The following is a 20302-nucleotide window of genomic DNA, read 5'->3' as shown; positions in this document are numbered from 1 at the left end:
ACTCCGAGGTAAAGCCTTGGAATGGCTTGAATCTTAACCATCCGGTGCCATCACTGTCTAGAATCAGATGGTAGAGATAATCCTTATAAAATATCATCCACCCGACAAAACTGCAAGTATCGCGACAAGATCACCGGATTCTGGACGGATGAAGACGAATCACTACACGTAGCATAGGAAAGATACAAGAGCCTTATTCGACGATATCCGCACAATGGATTAAACGAGTGGCTTCAAGTCCAAACTTCCTTCGACGCTTAAACTAGCCAAAAAAACAGGCAATCGATCACGTAGCAGGTGGAGATCTCAGAACTAAATCTCCAAATGAGGCATTCGAGATCTTAGAAAAAGCTGCCAAGAAAAGCTTTGCCTATGATCCATCTTGATCAACCCCATCACACAAAGTCATACACCATGTCGACAACAATACTTATATCTCTTCGCATTTCGAGGCCCTCTCGAATAAATTTGAACAACTTTAGTCTGAGCTGGTCAAAGTAAAGGTAAAGTACGAAATCTGTGGGGAGATCACAAGGTCAAATACTGCCAAAGTATGACTACCGAAGAATGTAATTCCGTAAGCCGAAAAAATAACATGTTTGGTAACACTTACGACCCTCGTTGGAGAAACCATCCTAACTTCGACCGGAGGGATGGGGCCAACAATCAAGCTTCCCCTGTCTTTGATAAACGACCTTTCAATCAAAACCAACCCTCTCAACCTAAACCTCCATACCAAAATCAAGGTGCAAGTACCAGTCAACAACCAATTGGTGGATCTACAATGGAGACTCTACTTACGCAACTCATAGCAAGTGCTAACGCTTCAAACAAATTAAACGAAGATAGATTCCTAAAGAACAAAGTGGAGCTAAGATACCAAAAGGCTTATTTATAAAACATCGAAAACCAAGTAGGTCAGCTGGCCCAACTACTTTATGAGAGACAGCCTCGAGGACTCCCTAGTAACACAATTACCAACCCCAAAGCTCAAGCCAATGTTATAACCCTAAGAAGTGGCATAAGTGCTACAAATAACTCGCAAGTCACACCCATCCAATCGGAAGGTGAGGCTGAGGTTCTTGACATATCCGACAATCAACCGAATCCAGCTACTTATCCAGTCAAAGAACTTGTGAAACCATATGGTCCACCAATTCCTTATCCAGCTCGACTGAAGTAGGAAAAGGTAGAGGCACAATATGGCAAATTCTTATAACTCTTTAAGCAACTGCATACTAACCTTCCATTCATAGAAGTCATTTCCCAAATGCCAAAATATGCCATGTTCTTAAAGGAAGTTCTATCCAACAAAAGGAAGCTAGATGAACTATCATACGTGATACACAATGAAGAATACTCCGCCATTCTCTAGAACAAGTTTTCAAAGAAGATGACTGACCAAGGAAGTTTCACTATCCCCTTCTTGATAGTAAACTTGTTTGTCAGCAATGCCTTAACCGACCTAGGATCTAGCATCAACTTAATGTCTTATACGGTTTTATCTAAGCTAGGACTTGGAGAACCCACTCCAACTCGTATGAGCATTCAGTTCGCCGATAGATCAATGAAATTCTCAAGAGGCATAGTTGAAAACATGTTAGTCAAAATCGACAAATTCGTATTTCCAGTTGACTTCGTTATTCTAGACATAGATGAAGACAACTCTGTTATATCCGTTACCCGACCCATTTTTATGTTCGGGAAATTTTACCAAGAAAATGTCGCGTTATTCAAGTTAATATTATTTTATTATTATTTGTTATTATAATTATTTAATATATTAAAATAAATTTCAAACATATTCAATTTCAACCCTAAACAAAACTTTTTACCCTTAATATTTCCATCTCTAAACTCCAAGGACTAAAGTGCAAATTTTCTTTATTGTAACTTCTTAACCCATTAACCGAGAAACCCGTACCCGTTTTTAAAACCCAAACCGCGACCCGTATACCCATTTGTCTTGAGCCGTATTTGTCGTGGTTAAATTGGAATTGATTAGTGTATATTAATCCTCATACCTTTTTCGGCCTAACCGATGTAGTGAATTAGGAAACAAGATCGATATTGATACGAAATTGATTATTCTATGAGCCGTCCTAAACCAAATTACTATTATACATTTACAGATCATCATAACTCAATTAATCTTTCCCACACCATCTGAGAAGGAGTGCCTATCAAACTCCCATAATCAATTAACTTGTAACAGCCTTAATTACCCTATTCGTCATCGTTTCTGGCTGGTTTAACTTTGATCAAATGAAGCATCCAATCAACATTGTATTAGGTAATTAAATATATGGTTTTGTTCGTCGTCCATTATGCTGCATTAACCCTATGGTAAATTAAACAAAAGATTTACAGATTTAACGATTGAGGTTTTAGGGTTCATGTCTATTTGGGGGTTATTTATTTGTGGTATTTAAATTTTCAGTTCTGTAATACACCTAAGTTATGCCACTATTCAATATTTTTATAAAACCGACATATTACCGATCACTTTCTGAACCTATTTTAAAACCATTTATATCTATATCTATATATATATATGTACATATATATATATATATATATGTGTGATTATACAATTATATATTAATTATTAAAAATTGTTAATGGTTTTAATTTATATATAGGGGTTTTAATATATATATATATATATATAATATCACATTATTTAACATATAGTATAAATTAAAGTGTTTTATAAAAAGATTATATTTTATTTAGTTATTATTATTATTAGTGTTATTATTATTATTGATTATTTACAATAGTAATTTCAAAGAAATAGTTATTAATAGTATATATATATATATATACATACGTTAAATGTATTGTTTTAGTTTAAAATATATACTTAAAAGCAAATCTCTTTATAGAAACAATTCAAAAATTATAAATATTTATTTAGTGAAGTATTTTATTTATAAATATAATTTTATATGATTAAAGATATATTATTTAATATAAACTTGTTAAGTAAAGGTAATATTACAACATAATAAAGTAATAATAAAATTATGTAATATTTAACTTTCTCAAGAACGCATTCGATCATCAAAGTACCGAATCTCTATCTAGTTTTAGATTCGTTATTCAATTCGTATTATTTTCCGCAATTATTGTAATTAGGAGTTCTTGTCGGGAATTTCCGAAGAGCGTGATTTACCTCTTTCTTATCTATGTGTATTTAATATGGTGAGTAATTCACTCCTCTTTTTACTTATTTTAAACCTTTTGGTGGACATATGCGTATCTTTTATATTTACCTATTATATAGTATTCATAATTGCAACCGTTTAATCCTTGTGTGTATATCAGTTGATGCCTACCTTGCTATATGTTTATTTGCTTTAATCTACTGCATTCGGAGAGGTCCATCACAGTAATAGTATGATCATACGACTGTCGTAGTGGTCGGCGTCCAATCCCATGACAATGGTTTCACCGACAACTCACTCATGGTAACCAATGCCTAATTCACATGTCAACGGTTTAGCCCATTCTTTGTTATATGTTTGAATGTTTAAATGCTTTGGCTTAATTGTTTATCTCATAAGAAAAATTTGCATTTTATTTTAAATATTATATTGACTTCAAATTAAAAGGTGTTTTACTCACTCAACATGTGTTGTTGACAAAATTATTTCTATTTTATATGCATATGCAGGTTATCGTGTGAATTGATATCATGACTTGTTGAAGAATTTAGGATTGCTATGCTAGAAGAGATATAATCAAGACTTATATTTGTATATATTGTTTTGTTTAATGAGTTGTACTATGTTATTTGACTGGATTTGAATATTTAATTAAATTAAAAAGATATGGCCGCCTTTAATTATTGCATGATAGTACCTTGAGAACTGTGAGCAATCAGCTCATGCCCCGATATTTTCGCCTTAGGTTGGGATGTGATAGATGGGTTTAAGATAGGTCGTTAGTGGTGCCTTAGTAGCATGCTTAGTAGCCCCATACGTGCTTATCTGTTTGCCTTATGTTTTCAAATTCTTTGTTTATAGCTTTCTTAGATAATTATTTAATGATTGTTTATTATTATTATATTGTCGTGCACACATACAACTCCGAGGCTATGCGTCAACTTCAAAATCAATTTTTCTTAAATAATTTAAACCAAGTAGATTGCCTTTTATTTTTGAGGAATTCCTTAAGAAATCCCTAGGTTGTTTTTAAACCAAATTCACAGTGGTTCGTGGCTAAATTCGGTCCTTTCCGATTATTGTGTTATATTATTTATAAATGGGCAGTTGGGTGAAAAATCCATGGTATCCATGGGCACTCCTACTATCAATTTCTCAACTTGTTTTGAATATTATTGTTGTTGGAGTTCATCATACGTGGTGATTCACGCAATGTTCCAACTACTCATTTTTATCTCGTTATTTAGTTGGTAAAGCTAAAATGCCATGCAACGCTCATGGGTCGTTCAACTCTATTGTATTGATAATTCGTTAATTAGTTGGTACAGTTAAAATGTCATGTAACGCTAATGGGCCGTCCAACTCATTTACTTTTATTCGTTATTTAGTTTGGTTGGTTAAAACATCATGTAACGCTCATGGGCCGACAAACTCAATTGTTTTATTAATCCTTTAATTTGTTGGGCCATTTGAAATTCCATGTAACGCTCATGGGATGACCAACTCCCAAATTGATGTTATGTTATTTAGCTAGACCAATAAAATACCATGGAAAACTCATGGGAAGCCCAAATCAAAAATTATATTAGTATGCTAACAAGTTGGGTGGACTTAGAATTATTTTAGTGTATTGACACGTTAAGTTAAAGAAAAAAATTATTTATTTTTGAATAAATTATTAGCTAATAAAGGGTGGACTTAGAATTTAAAGTACGGACTAAGGAGTGTTTTGGGCCTAATGTCTAGGGCTTGGGGTATTTAAATCTCTTAAACCTTTCAAGAGAAAGACGACTCCAAGAATTTGCAACAAGTCCAACTTGATTCAAGAGAAAGACGTTCAATATCTAAAACCGATTCTAGGTAAGTTTTAAGATAAGATATTGTTCATTTAAAATTCAGCTCGTTTAGTATTTTCTTAGTTATAGCTAAAACAGGTTACACGAACCAATAAACGATCGGACCTTGTCCGAAAACGAGTTAGATCTTGATGATAATAATGATAATAATAAAAGTCATAATAATAATAATAATAATAATAATAATAATAATAGAATGCAGCAGCATCGTAGCATAACAATGAAAATAATAACAATAACAATAATATTAAACACCAAATTGATTAAGCTAGGAAAGGACTGTGGCAGCAGCTATGCTTGTATATAAACAAATGGTATGAATCATTAAGCATCAACGCCTTATGGCTGTCTTGTTAGTATGTTTGGTCAGTAATTGGGGGACCCAGGTTCGATTACCGGTTCTTGCAAATCTTTTTGCAAACCAGCAAGAAGATGCGAATTGGATCAGGCTTACATATAAGTTGGACCCAAGATGCGAGAACTAAGCCCAAGATGCGAGAACTGTTGCGAGTTAGAATTGAAGCTGAAGTTGGACCCATGCAAACTAGAGTTGGGCCTGATCCAAGAACCTCGAGCGAATTCGAGAACAAATAAATCCTTGCAAATCATATAATAAACCCATGTAAATTAAATAACAACTCCATGCAAATTAGAGAACAAGCACACGCAAATAAGAGAATAAGCTCATGCAAATTAGAGAACCAAGCCTATGCAAATCAGAGAACCAAGTCCATTCAAATCAAAAAAACTATAAGCTAAGCTAATTCAAACATAATAAACCGAACTTTTAAAAGGACAAGTTAGCCAATAAATTAAATACACACACATGTATGATGATTGAAACCAATATAACAATTGAATAGTATAAACGTTGAACGTAGGGAATAGAAAGAATCTAATAACAACCATCATTACATAAAATAAACTTAACTATCAGTCTAGTTGATCAAGTATGCCTAGTTAACCTTGTAAACTTGGTTAACTCGATCTACTAACATGACTAGTTTAGATTGTAGTTAAATGGTTAAGTAAAACTTGTGCATGGTAAACATTTAGCCGTGCATAAATGACGAAAGGGAATTAATGTTAGCTCCGAATGTAACAAGATCGAGGTGAGTTTCTATGACCCATTGTTTTCCTTTTAAATGTTTTGGGGCTATACGCATACTCGTAGGAAGAAGAATCGGTATACCTTGCTTTAATTTTGTGACGTATATTGTATGTTATGTTATATACATACGATGTATTTATATTGAATGTATGGAAGAACAAGTTTGTCGACGCGTGAAGAAATATTTAGATTATACACGGGTCGTGAAAGAAAGTGTGTAAGCTTAATGTATGCTATTGGGTACATGCTTGTTAGTATAGGTTCCTTACATGGATAATAGTTAGTGTTCCTTTAATGATATTATATAATTAAGTAGATGTTCCTTGTATGGATAATAAACAATGTTCCTTCTATGGGTAATATATAGGGTTCCTTCTATGGACAATACATGTTCCTTCTATGGAAAATATATAGCGTTCCTTCTATGGATAATACACATTGCTCCTTCTATGGATAATATATAGTGTTCCTTATATGAATAATAGTAAATGTTCTTTTAATAGATATTATGTAATGTTCCTCTTATGGATATTTATAAAAGTTTTTTACGTGCAAAGAATAAAGCTAGAACTCACTCAGCGTATACCTGACTTTTAGTATGCATGCAGATATGGTTGATGACGTTGTGAGCTTGAGGTGCGCACAAGGCAGTCCATATTGAAGATCAGTAGTAGAATTAAGTTAAATGTAAAAGTTTTAGTTTCCGTTGTAAATTGTATAAGCTTCCGCTGTAACAAATTGAGTGTATGAGTAAATCCAACGTCTAATGTATGGCACTGGGACTAGGGCCTTACACCAAAGTTCTTAAATCTCATTTTTCTGTCATTATTTCTTCCAAACTTTCTAGCGATGAGAAAGAAAGATTACTCAGAGTTATTAATCTCATAAGAAAGCCATCGCTTTGAAAATCATGGACATCAAAGGCATCAACCCGTCATTTTGTACTCACAAGATTCTAATGGAAGAAGACTTCAAACCCGTAGTGCAACACCACAGACGACTAGACCCAAACATTCAAGACGTGGTGAAGAAGGAAATTCTCAAAATGCTTGATGCGTGATTGATTTACCCCATATTTGATTCTCCTGAGGTAAGTCCAGTTCAAGTAGTCCTGAAGAAAGGTGGAATGACGGTGGTCACCAATGACAAGAATGAGCTGATTCCTATAGGAACCGTCATAGGATGGCGAGTTTGCATCGACTATTGTAAACTCAATGATGCCACTAGGAAAGACCACTTTCCTCTCCCATTTATTGATCAGTTGCTCGAGTGTCTATCAGAAAAGATGTACTACTGTTTTCTTGAAGGATTCTCTGCTATTTTTAAATTCCTATCTAACCTGAAGATCTGGATAAAACAACATTCACATGCCCTTACGTCATATTTGCATACCGACGAATTCCCTTTGGGTTGTGTAATGCTCCAGCTACTTTTCAACGTTGTATGGAAGCTATCTTTCACCACATGATTGAGGATTCAATGGAAGTCTTCATGGATGGCCTGTCCGTCTTTGGAAATTCCTTCAATCTTTATCTTGAAAATCTAAAAAGGAAAAAAAGGATGTCAGCAAGATGTGAGGAAGCCAACCTTGCGTTTTACAGGAAAAAAATGTCACTTTACGAATAAAGAAGGTATCGGTCTCGGGCACAAGTTATTTCAAGGCGAACTAGAGGTGGATAGAGACAAAATAGAAATCATCTCCAAACTTCCACCGCCTACATCTATTAAACCCATTCGAACTCATGTGTGATGCATGTGATTTCCCTGTTGGAGCAGTCCTAGGACAGAGGAAGGATAAGAACTTTCATCCGATCTATTACGCCATCAAAACTCTCAACGAAGCTCAAGAGAACTACACAACTACCGAGAATGAGCTTTTGGCCGTAGTATTCGCTTTCGACAAATTCCATTCTTATCTAGTCATTTTAAAAACCATCGTCTACACCGATCATGCGGCAAATAAGTACTTGTTCACCAAACAAGATGCTAAACCCTGTCTGATCCAATGGATTTTACTTCTACAAGAATTTGACATCGAAATCAAGGACAAGAAGGGTGTTGAAAATGTTGTAGTCGATCATCTTTCTCGTCAAGAATGCCCAACTTCACAAGAAATGGATGGGGTCAAGATAAATAAAAATTTCCTCCAATAATTTCTTATGCATATCTAGAATCATAATGGAGATCATCCTTTCCCTCAACACAGTCCGTGTTTTGCAAAACACGGCCATGCCTAGTCTCTGGTACAGATTCTCAAATTTTCAATTTTAAATAGTCTTGACCCGTTTTCATTCTAAACCAACTAGGATGGCTCACTTCAATGAACGACACCCATACTTGCAATTTTCTAGCATAACTCAAGAAGAAACAATGGAAAACAACCGGTAAGTGGATAGTTTAGAAGTCAATGTTGTATGGTTGTATAAGAACACTTGAAGAAGTAGATGAATTTCATCGAATGATGAGTATGGTCGAGGGTCCATGGATGAGAGTGTTCCAAAAAATGATCTGTCGGTCACCGAACTAATCATGGATTTTTTAGCATCATTCCAGCTAAAAATAAATCAAATACTAGTCGGCCTTTGGTAGAGAAACACACTAACGTTTAGATTCAGAGGGGAGTGACATGATTCTGACCTCACAAATTTCGGTGTGAAAATCGGTATTTACACTAAGGAGGAAATAATGATCGGCATATAGTTCAGGTCGACTCACACGTTTCTAGATGATATATGACGACCACAAACGTTTATAGGGAAATTTAGAAAAGACGCATGGGAACTGATATCACCACATAGTGGGGATAATTACAACTCAAGTTCCTCAAAGAGCACCGAACAAGAAGATCGCTTAAGGAGGTACATTCACCATCTCCTAGGTAGCACGCTTACCAAGCCCGACACTAATGTAGAAATTGTTGTTAGTGCATAAAATGTTTTTCGCTTAGGTCTTGTGAAGTTTGGAATATGTTTTAATGTTTTGGGACGTATAAGTCACATATATAGCAGATATGTACTTATATGGTGTATCTATAAATAGGTGTTTAGGCTTATACATTCGTTTAGCCTTTTGGTCCAACTTATACTTGTTCTCTAATTATCATATCTTGTTGTACTTCATTGCTATTGATTGAGATATATGAGAAATAGTGAGAATATAATGATAAATCTTGTTGTTTTCAATCACGTTTAGGGATTCCGCACCTTCACGTTGATTCTAGATATCGATCTACGTTTTGTGCACGACACAAAGACGTTCCTACAAGTGGTATCAGAGCATTGGTTCTTGAATCAGAAGAAAGATAAGACACACTCGTTTCACGTCAAGAATCGATCTATTTCTCAATCGTTATAAGTTTGTTTCGGAATCTTGAAAGTCAAATCATGTCCAAAAGCTCAGAGATTGTTTTTTTTTGTTTATAAATCATGTCTGGAAAGTTTCATTGGATTTCGAGTTCGTTTACTAGCTTAAATGTCAAAAATCGTTAAAAACCGAAAGAATGGCCGGTTCCAAAATCAAAATTCGATTGCACCAAAATTTTCTCTTTTATGTTGGGAATATTTCTGGGAAACTTCGTGTAATTTCGAGCTCGTTTGATCAGTCAAACGTCAAAAAACGTTAATATGTTTTTGGTTGTTTGGATATATACGGCCGGATGAGCACATATACGCCCAGATAAGCACTTATACACCCAGCTAAGAATTTATATGTCTGGATAAGTATTTTAGACTTATACACTACTAAAGACTTATACGCTGCGAAGGACTTATACGCTTCTAAGGACTTATACGTTTTTAAGGACTTATACGCTGCTAAGAACTTATACGTTGCAAAGGACTTGTACGCTGACAAAAACTTATATGCTCAAAATTATACGCTGATGAATCTATTTTTGGATTTTGGAGAAAATAATTTGGATAAGATTGGTATAGGTGATTCGTTGTTATTGGTGAGTGAGTAAGGAATGGATAAAGCATAATAGCCTTAACATTTACTTCATGTGTGCTTTAGAAATAATTTTGGGATGTGTGTGTAAGACTATGTGGACTAAGTTTTAGCAGTGAAAAGATTTTTGAGGATTTGTTCAAGAAAAGTGGAAGACTTGATTATCAGCCGCCAAAGAGTTATAACTTGTCACATTGATTGAAGATGTTCGGAAGAAATAAATTTCATGTGTCTTTTACTTTAATGATTGAAGTTTTGAAAAACCTAGTCTAAGAAATATCCAAAGCGGAGTTTATTGGAGCATGAATGTGTATTGCTTAGACACCAAGACAAAGCAATATCCAAAGGGAATATTGTTAGTAGACAAAATGTCATCGCTTAGGTCTTGTAGGTTATGTATCAGAATAGTAGTGTTTGGAATGTATTGTCACGTTTATAAACGTATAAGTCATATACAATGGATATGTACTTATATGGTGAATAAATTATGCGTCGAATAAGACATATACGTCGTATATGTTTTGTCAAGTCTATAAATAGTGGACTAGGCTTATACGTTCAATCCCTTTGTGGTCCAGAAAGTACTTGTTCTGTAATTGTCATATCTTGTTGTACTTCATTCCTATTGATTGAGATATATAAGAAATAGAGAGAATATAATGAGAAATCTTGTTATTTTCAATCACGTTTAGGGATACGCACCTTCACAATTATTTTAGATGTCAATCTACGTTTTGTTCACGACACGAACACGTTCCTACAATTCTAAATCTCCGTGATCTTTGGGCACTTTATTGCATAAAGAAAGGAAGGCGTTGTAACATTACGTACCTTCTTTGCTCTTTATATTTTAAGAATACCCAAGCGAGTTTTGGTGTACCATTGTTTGGAGGAGAGTGGACTGTGAATCTTTACAAGAAGTATGGAGGAGGCACTCGTGGCACACTAGTGCCAGCTCCATTACCCCTAGACCTTGATTACTGCTCAAGGATGGGAATGGTTGAAGTAGTCTCCAACGAACCGTGCATTGTGAGGTTGGTAGACTACTTAACCATAATTATGGAACCAAATAGCCAATGATTGACATAAAGAATCTTGATCCCATTCCATGTATGCTTACCTGTAGGATCTTTGTAGTATGACTAGGTGTGTGGTTGTGTTGACATAATCTGATGGTTTGTTTGTGTTTGTATTTGAACACTTTTATTTTCATTTTCTTTGTATGGATGTTAGTAGAAAATATTATTATTAGTTATGTACAATGCCCACTTACCGGACGGCATGGGTAATTATATACCCATGCTTATTTTGTGTCTTATGTTTTGTGGTTGTATTTATAGATTTTATGTAGGTAGGATATCTATTTAGTGCTAAAAACAACTTGGCGACTTGAAAGGAGGCAACAATAGCAAATATTTCATCTCGGCTCGTAGGGAAGTTATATTCCTTTTAAGCCTCGTTTACCGTTTATTTTTAAATGTTTTCACATTGAGGACAATGTTAGATTTAAGTGTGGGGAGGAGGTTTACACTTGACCAAACCGAATCTAAAAGGTGAAAATTTTGAACAAATATTTCAAATTATTCTTTTTGTTGAAATAAAAACCATTAGCTTTTTAGATATTTTTGACAAACTGGGAAACTAAGAAACAACGAAAAACACTAGAGAAAAATTAATATACCTCAAAAGTTATCAATTAAGAACATGAGACTAACTTTATGCAAAACACAACGTTTTCGCCCAATTCTTTCGTTTTGTGAGATTAAGCATTCATGCAGATATTCAGAAAAATACTCATATATTAGATAGTTTTGAGTTAGTCTGGTACTTCCTGAGACTAGAACTTGTCGTGAGTGTTCTTTCGAGATTAGATGGAAGGCTGCACAAAAAGATAGGTAATATGTTTCCAAAATCCACAAACAACCACATTCAAACCCCAAATCACATAAAACCTATTCCTATCACCAAAACACTAAACCAACCCAAAATCCTATCCTACCAAACTACCCGTTCACCAATAGAATTCAGCATTGATCTTTTTCCGACAGACCCTATAGAACTGGAATGCATAGCATGCTTTCTGTTTCAATTTACTTTGTTGCTTACATTTCGTGAAACCTAGGTTACCTCCAGAACTTAGGGAGACAAACTTTCTCTTTAGCAATGAGGTGAGAAAAAGTTGCGCCAAGAGGAACACATGCCACCATTTTGTGGGATTTCCAAAACAACAATCAAAAGACAAGCAAAAAAATACAAACGATTTTTGGGCTACGGAAATTGGTCTCACGAAGGAAGATGTGGAGTAAGTCAAACCCAATCCCAATATAAATATGCCGAACTAATGAGGGTGGAGGGTATTAGGTTCAAAGGGGAACGATCCATTAGAGTTGGAAATTATATTCATAGCAGGGTTGAGGAAGAACTGATCCACATCTTGGATAAAACCGATCTTAACGGTCTAACCATAAAAGAATCATTAGGATTGTAAAGAGAAAAACTCCTAATTCACCCAACATCGAGACGAAGAATGGACCAAGAGCAAGAAAAAGAAGACAAATGTTGAAGAAGAAACTCGATTAGTCATACCCCACCTCCAAACAACTTTTCCAAAATACCAGAAAAAACCTATCATCCACACACCATAACCTTTGGAAATATATTATCGTTTAACATATGCAACATTTCACAAAGTGGGTGGAGAATTGATTTCTCGACAAGCATATTCTCTGTAAGTTGTATCTTGCTAAGGGTGTTTATACATAAAACATTACACGTATGTCTAGTTATAAAGCCGAGTGTGTGTGAAAATTGAGAGCACGTGACGTTTCATAAAAAGAAGCTTATAAAAGCAACCCATAGTTTTAAATATCACTACATATACTAAAAGGTTTTGCTTTTATGGATTACTGGAACTTTTTTAAACTTCTCGGGATGTTTTAGCTTTGGTTAATGTGATGTTCGAAGAATTTGTTCAAAGCTTGCTTGATGACAAGCAAGGTTCAAGTGTGGGGAGATTTGATATCTCCAAATAAGCGTGATATTGGCAATAATATTAGAATAACTAATCACTAGTGTTTATAATTTCTATCTATAGGTATATATAGCCTAGAAGAATAAAACGAGCTCATATATGATTAAAATCGGTGTAAACAAACTCAACACACTCCATGGTGAATCAAGGCATGGCCATGTCTTAAACATATGAAGAAAGATAAATATCAGGAAGTCATAACATGGCCTTGTTAACCTAAACACACCTATGTCTACAAGAACAAGAAGAAACGACAAAATAGATGATTCTGAAGATAAACATGACCATGTTTTTTCAAAACACACCCCATGTTGAAATTACAAGGAAAAAAGACAACTTTGGACCTTTCTAGACTCACCACAACCGTGTCACTTCCCTGCTGTACGATCTGATAACTAGCATTAAGTACAACATGACAAAAAAGTCACCATGTCTGTGTTTTGCTAAACACGGTCATGTTTTGATGACCTGATCAGCCTATAAATTGAATGCTCATCTTCCACATTCAATACACCATCAACAACATTATATTCACTTCACCCACCTCCTTTCTCCACCAATAATAAGAGAATTATCATATCTATCCTGTCCTTGAAGATTAAGGATATTAAGCATGTGAAAGAAGTCATTAGCATCAAAGATTAGTCATCCAAATTGGTTATATTGTTTAAATATGATCATGTTTGTATCTCTTACTTTGATGTACAACATTATGCTTACTATTAGCTAAACTTTCATAGTATCATCTTGGTTTATAATGAATATTAATTGAAGTTTAATAATATAGTTTGAACATGTGATCGGTTTTATTAAGTAAATGTTATGTTGTAATTATCACTTGATGAGGAATGTTAAAATACTCTTAAAAGATACCCCAAGTTCCGAACTTAATGATAAGCCGGAAAACTGCCATTATTGTGTAAGGGCTTGGTTGAGAAGAAAACATAAAACCTAATTTGAACATGGACCAAATGAAGTGTTAGTAGTAATTGATCATCTTAAAAAGGATATTATTAACAATGTTGTGAAAACATATTAGTGATGTCCATCCATAAAATCGGTTGATTACTTGTCAAGTGAGTGTACAAGATAACATATTTTAAACAACTCTTGGATGGTTATTACATGATGTAAGTCCCCGAGACAAGATCTTTCAATATGATATGAAGTTAACACTTTGTTATGCGGAAACTAACAAACTGGTGATCCAAGAATAAGATAAAAACAAATACTAAACACAATCATAAACAACTATCAGCTCCACCTTTTCTTGACCTTATTTACTAAAACAATTATCCATAACATCAATTTAGTTTGTTTCTTGGTTTATCCATAACCTTCATTTGTATCAAAAAAACAATCATACACAAACTAAATTATAGTCAACAAATAAAATCTTCGGTCAATCACAAGTGATTTCTATCAACCAAGAAACAAAGAATTTATCAGAATATATCAAAATAGTTCTGCATAATGTACCGAAATCACTTCTAAACATGGAATCAAACACCACTAGCACATCATCGATTAATTTTTTTTAAACGAAACTAAGCAATTGACAAAATCAGAGAACAAAACACTAATATTTAAAAACACTACATCAAAGGTATTAATTCTATGATAATTTGGGCCAAACTCACACCAGAATTTAATAGGCCTGATCCATCACACGATACATAGTGGGAAGCCATAAAGATTAATCCATTCACTTCTTTAAAAAAATGATTCCCACAAAACACTCGTTTAAATACAAAAGTATTAAAAGTAATTGAAAATAAAAATAAAAAAGTTAAACATAAAAACTATACTTCTAAAAAGGCTCAAATTACACTTTAGATGAAATTGGGATCAAATCGTTCTAGGACTAATCAAGGAACACTTTTTTAGCAAGCGCATACTTTGCAAGATCTGGTCCATTGTCAATATTGTTGCCCTCTTAAATCCATGCCTGTCATAATTACTTTGAGGGATAATACCGGACACAATTTAGGTATTATGATCTAATTCGACCTACACTTAAAAATTATGAAATTTTTTTACCATGCTTCATTATTGTTTTACCGTATCAAACCACCTCAACTTCACTTAAACCTTAAAATCAGTAGGACAAAATGAAAGAACAATTAATGCACAAATTTAATGATTTTGAATTAGCAAAGACGAACAAGGATATTGTTGTCCGCCTAAACCTAAGCATGCAAGTCTACTAAAAATCCATTAGATATGATTTAGCTATATTAGAACAGCTAGCCAACAAGTGTTCCCCACTAGAAGTCATATCCCTATTATCAAGCAACACCCCAAGTTTCATTCCCATAGATGAGTATGCACGATTTCATCAGTAGGGCTTGCATACACCATGACCCTTGTGGCCCATTTCTAAATGGTATTAGGACGTGAGCAAGGGGACCAGGTTTGACTAAAAACGTGGTTGATCAAGTCTGTAGTGTATTTGTACTTTGAAGTACGAGGTGATCAATTTATTGACTTATTTGGCAAATAAACTACAAGTTTGCTCTTTGAGCTCATTAAATATTCATTCCAGAGAAATGAATACCCAGTTGAAAAACCGCATAAACACCCAATGGTGTTCAGACCCCTAAGCATCCCATCAATACAAGATTTAAGGCCATAGGACCATATACCATGAAATGTTAACCACTTAAACTGGAAGCATAAGAATTTAGTTTGTAACACCTATTGTATAGAATACTTACATGTTAGGCCTATCTAAGCATCATACGACAACCAATTCTCATTTTTATAACAACTGATTTCTTGGTGATCTAATTGATTCAAGGCTTGAGTATGGCTCGACCTTTCATTCCAGTCCTTACGCATGTATATTAAAAATAAGAATAAGATCTTAAGATGTGTCCCACATTGAACATGTTCATTAACTTCAGACAAGTCAATGGTCAAACTGACTTTTCATTCTTAAGGGCCGATTATACTGGCACATGGATTACAGGGTCAAGAAGATTCATATCATTTCCCATACAAATGTAACAAAACAAGATCGTACTTTTGAATTTTGTTTAATTTGTGTTTTGTTTTTCAAATAAAACACACACACATGCTATTTTTGTATTTATAAATTTATCTCCCCCCCAACAAACACACACACTATATTTGTGTTTTTAATTTTTTTTCTCCTCCTAAATTTGTGCCAAAAGTAAAAACTAAAAGAAAAAAAACTTTTATGTACAAATTGACATAAAAAATAGAGTCAATCATCAAAGAGAAGCATTTGAAGGAACCCTACAAGCACATTGAATCGTTGTACCAAAAGGTTTGGTAAACAAGTCCGCCACATTATTATTAGTGTGGACCTATTCCAAATGAATCAATTTACGTTCGAAATAGTCTCGAATAAAATAAATTTTAATGTCACTGTGCTTGGTTTTATAATGTTGAACCGGATTCTTAACGATAGCAATGGCAGCATCATTCTCACAGATAATAGGAGTGTCTATAAATTCAAAACCATAGTCGAACAATTGATGTGCATTCAAAAAACCCGTGAGCGGTACGTGGATGCAGCTACATATTCAACCTCAGCAGTGGATGTAGAAACCATATGTTGCTTTTTTGCATTGCCATGAGATGGGCCGATCTCCCAAGTACTGACATCCAACGTATGTCAATTTCCTGTCAATATCACAACCTCCGTAATTTATGTCAGCATAAGCATATAAATCAAACTCGGAATTCAGTACCATTATCACACCGTATACCCTTTACTCTCAAATTTGTCTGATTTTCTATCTACACTATGAACCTTTTAATTAGCTCTGCATGTATAAGAGATGCTAAGCATTTTAACAAGGCCAACCAAGTCCATGTGAAGTAGTTGAAGAAAAGAATCAATAGTGTTAAACAGTTTTGGTTTATGAGATTTGCGGTGATGTTTTCCTTGTGCACAAGCCACAAATTTCTCACCAGTTATAAAATCGTTGATTGGAAACCCACGAACAATGCTAGTTTTAGCAAGACGGTTAAGGTTTTTATCATTGGCATGACCTAATCAGCGATGACAAAACATGGCATTGTTTTCCGACACTTTTGACATAAACAAGTAATTTATTCAGAAACACATTGATTCATGTCGATCACGTATACATTATCTTTTCTTTATGACGTATACATCGGATATGTACTTGTACGGTGCATAACTTATGCGCCAGATAAGACATATACGCCGTATATGTTTTTGTCAAGTCTATAAATTGTGGACTAGGCTTATACGTTCAATACCTTTGTGGTCCAGAAAGTACTTGTACTGTAATTGTCAGATCTTGTTGTACTTCATTGTTATTAATTGAAATATAGAGAAATAGAAAGAATATAGTGAGAAAACTTGTTGCTTTCAATCACGTTTAGGGATTCCGCATCTTCACGTTGATTCTATATATCGATTCACGTTTTGTTCATGAGACGAACACGTTCCTACAAGTGGTATAAGAGCTTCGGTGCTCGATACCAGAAGAAAAGACAAGACACACTCATTTCAAGTCAAGAATCGATCTATTTCTCAATTCTTTATAAGTTCTTCGAATTCGTGAAAGTCAAATCATGTCCAAAAGCTCAGAGATTGTTCGTTTTTGTTTATAGATCAAGTCTGGAATGTTTCGTTGGTTTTCGAGTTCGTTTACTAGCTTAAACGTCAAAAATCGTTAAAGATATGAGAAATTATCCTTTTCCAAAATCAAGATACAATTGAACCAAAATATTCGCTTTTATTTTGGGAATATTTCTGGAAAATTTCGTGTGATTTCGACCTTGTTTGATATGTCAAACGTCAAAAAACGTTAATATTGTTTTGGCTATCTGGACATATATGGCTGGATAATTACTTATACACCCGGATTTGTACATATACGCCCGGATAAGCACATATATTCCTGGAAAAGCACTTATACGCCCGGATAATCACTTATAGGCCCGGATAAGTATTTTGGACTTATACGTTGGACTTATACATTGCCAAGGACTTACGTTGCTAAGGATTTATACGTTTTGAACACAAAAGTTTGAAAATTTTAAAAATGGAATTTTTGAGTTAGTTTAATATTGAAGCTACATCAAGAAGAAATAGAAGGCAAATTTTTAAGAAAGAATTTGATGATTTTTGAAATGATGACTGGAGAATCATTTGAGCGTTTAATCAAAAGATATCGCAAGCTTGTGAGGGAAATGAAATATATCAGAATTGAGAGGCGCGAATTTGGATACTTTGATAGGTTCGCCGATACACTCGTTGACACCTCACCTGAAATTTGGGGTAAATTCATTTTATCAATACAATCAGACCCCAACACATACAATCTCTCAATTCATCAAGAAGATAAATGATCGTGAAGTGTCTCTTCAAAAGAATAGTAAAGTTGATGTTTTTGAAAGTTCAGTAAAGTGTACTCATTTTGTTATGAAATCAGAACAAATTCATGAGTTATTTGAAGATTGTGAAAAGGTTAAGAAGTCCGAGGATGAGATTGATGTCCTAATTGGCTAATATGAAAAGTCTGAAATGATTGTAAAATGTGAAGAACCGTCATTGCCGGAAATTGAAATCACACCAAAGTTTGATGATGATGGTGATACATAATACGATGAAGAATTGGTTTTGGGATCATTGTTTCAGTTTTCTGATGATAAACTGAAATTGGATTTCAAGAAGATGAAGGTTGAAGATAAAGCTTAGGAAGTTGTTACTGAAGCTAAGGGAATTGAACTAGTCCTCAATCAAGTCAAACCAGAAAGTTCAAACATCCTGACTGTGTAGGTCTAAGAGGTTAAGTTATTTGAGGCACACTCTAAACCTTATGCTCACTATTAAATTAAAATCAAAACAGAGTCTAATCATGAGTCGGTAAACATTCAAAGCATAAAATCATGTGAAAAATATTGAAGTTAAACAAAATAATAGTAGTATTATAAGTTATAAGGGTTTATTTGTCATTAGTTTAAAGTTAGTTTAGGGTTAAAAGTGTCAATGTAAATAGGTTAGGGTCAATACTGTAAACAGATTGAAACGGTTATTGTTAAACGTCGCGACTGTATTATAGGGTTTATATATACCCTCATCGATCCCTTTGTAATTTGTATTAGACAATATTTATCAATAAGAATTCGTTCATCATCATCATCGTGTTCTTGTTCTTGTTATATTATATCATTGTTTGATCACCAAGTTTTACAACAGTGACATCAGAGCCAGTTTTATCAAAGATCATTCGGGAGAATATTATCAACATCAACATAATCAATTGGCGGTTATTGAGAAATCGATTAAAGGATTTATAAGGAGGGATCACTAGTTGAAATCGAAATCAAGAAATTGTTTCAGTGCAGATTCGTTTCATCCCAGACTCATAATTGCTCAGATTCGGCATTAATGTTTCTGAATTGGCGAAATCGTTTGTGGATTGGGGCTATATATCATCAACAATTTTTTAGACAGATTAATCATCAATCGAAGACAAAAAGGTTTGATTATTATTACCGTAGGTTTGTTTTTCGTTTGATTAGAATATTCTGGTTGGATTTGCATCAGTGGTGTGGTTATTGGAATCAAAATCAAAGGAATTGACAATTGGTTTTGAAAGACAGTGGTTAAAATCAAAGTTAATGTTGGTTGTTTCATCAAAAATTAAGATTTTGTTTTCTTATTAAGAAAACCAACGGATAGAGGAATCAATAGTTGTTATATTTGATCAGTGGCTGCACTTTTGTTTGGAATACTCAGTTTGGAATTTTATATTCGGTGGGTTTGAAAAAAGGGGCAGAAAGTGTTTTGTTGTTTATTGGCCATCATAAAATATTGTTGTTTGTCTTGATAAGGAAAACTAACAGTGGAAGATTTTGACGGAAATTGGGTTGCATTGGAAGGATAGGAAAGCAAACAGGTTCAGATTTTTTGGTTAAGAGGAATTGTGATCAACGACGGAGAAGCGGGATTGATTGTCAATAGCAGATAGGCGGGTTTGATTGTCAACAGCGGATTGGCAGGATTGGCATCAACAACAGGCAGGTTTGACTTTCAACAGCGAAGCGGGTTTGATCAAATTAGGAACCAAAAGGATAACCAGGTTTTGTTTTCTTAAATCTTGTACAAGTATTATCAATTAGTACTTGTGGGAAGATAAAGAAAGTTTTAGTATAAGGGTTTTTAGTTTAGAATAGAAAA

This window comes from Bidens hawaiensis, unplaced genomic scaffold, assembly GCF_021521415.1.
Source record: "Bidens hawaiensis isolate Kalapana, Puna unplaced genomic scaffold, B.hawaiensis_p1.1 tig00007885_1, whole genome shotgun sequence".
Lineage (NCBI taxonomy): Eukaryota > Viridiplantae > Streptophyta > Magnoliopsida > Asterales > Asteraceae > Bidens > Bidens hawaiensis.
The sequence above is the reverse complement of the archived record's forward strand: the minus strand, read 5'-3'. Positions refer to the sequence as shown.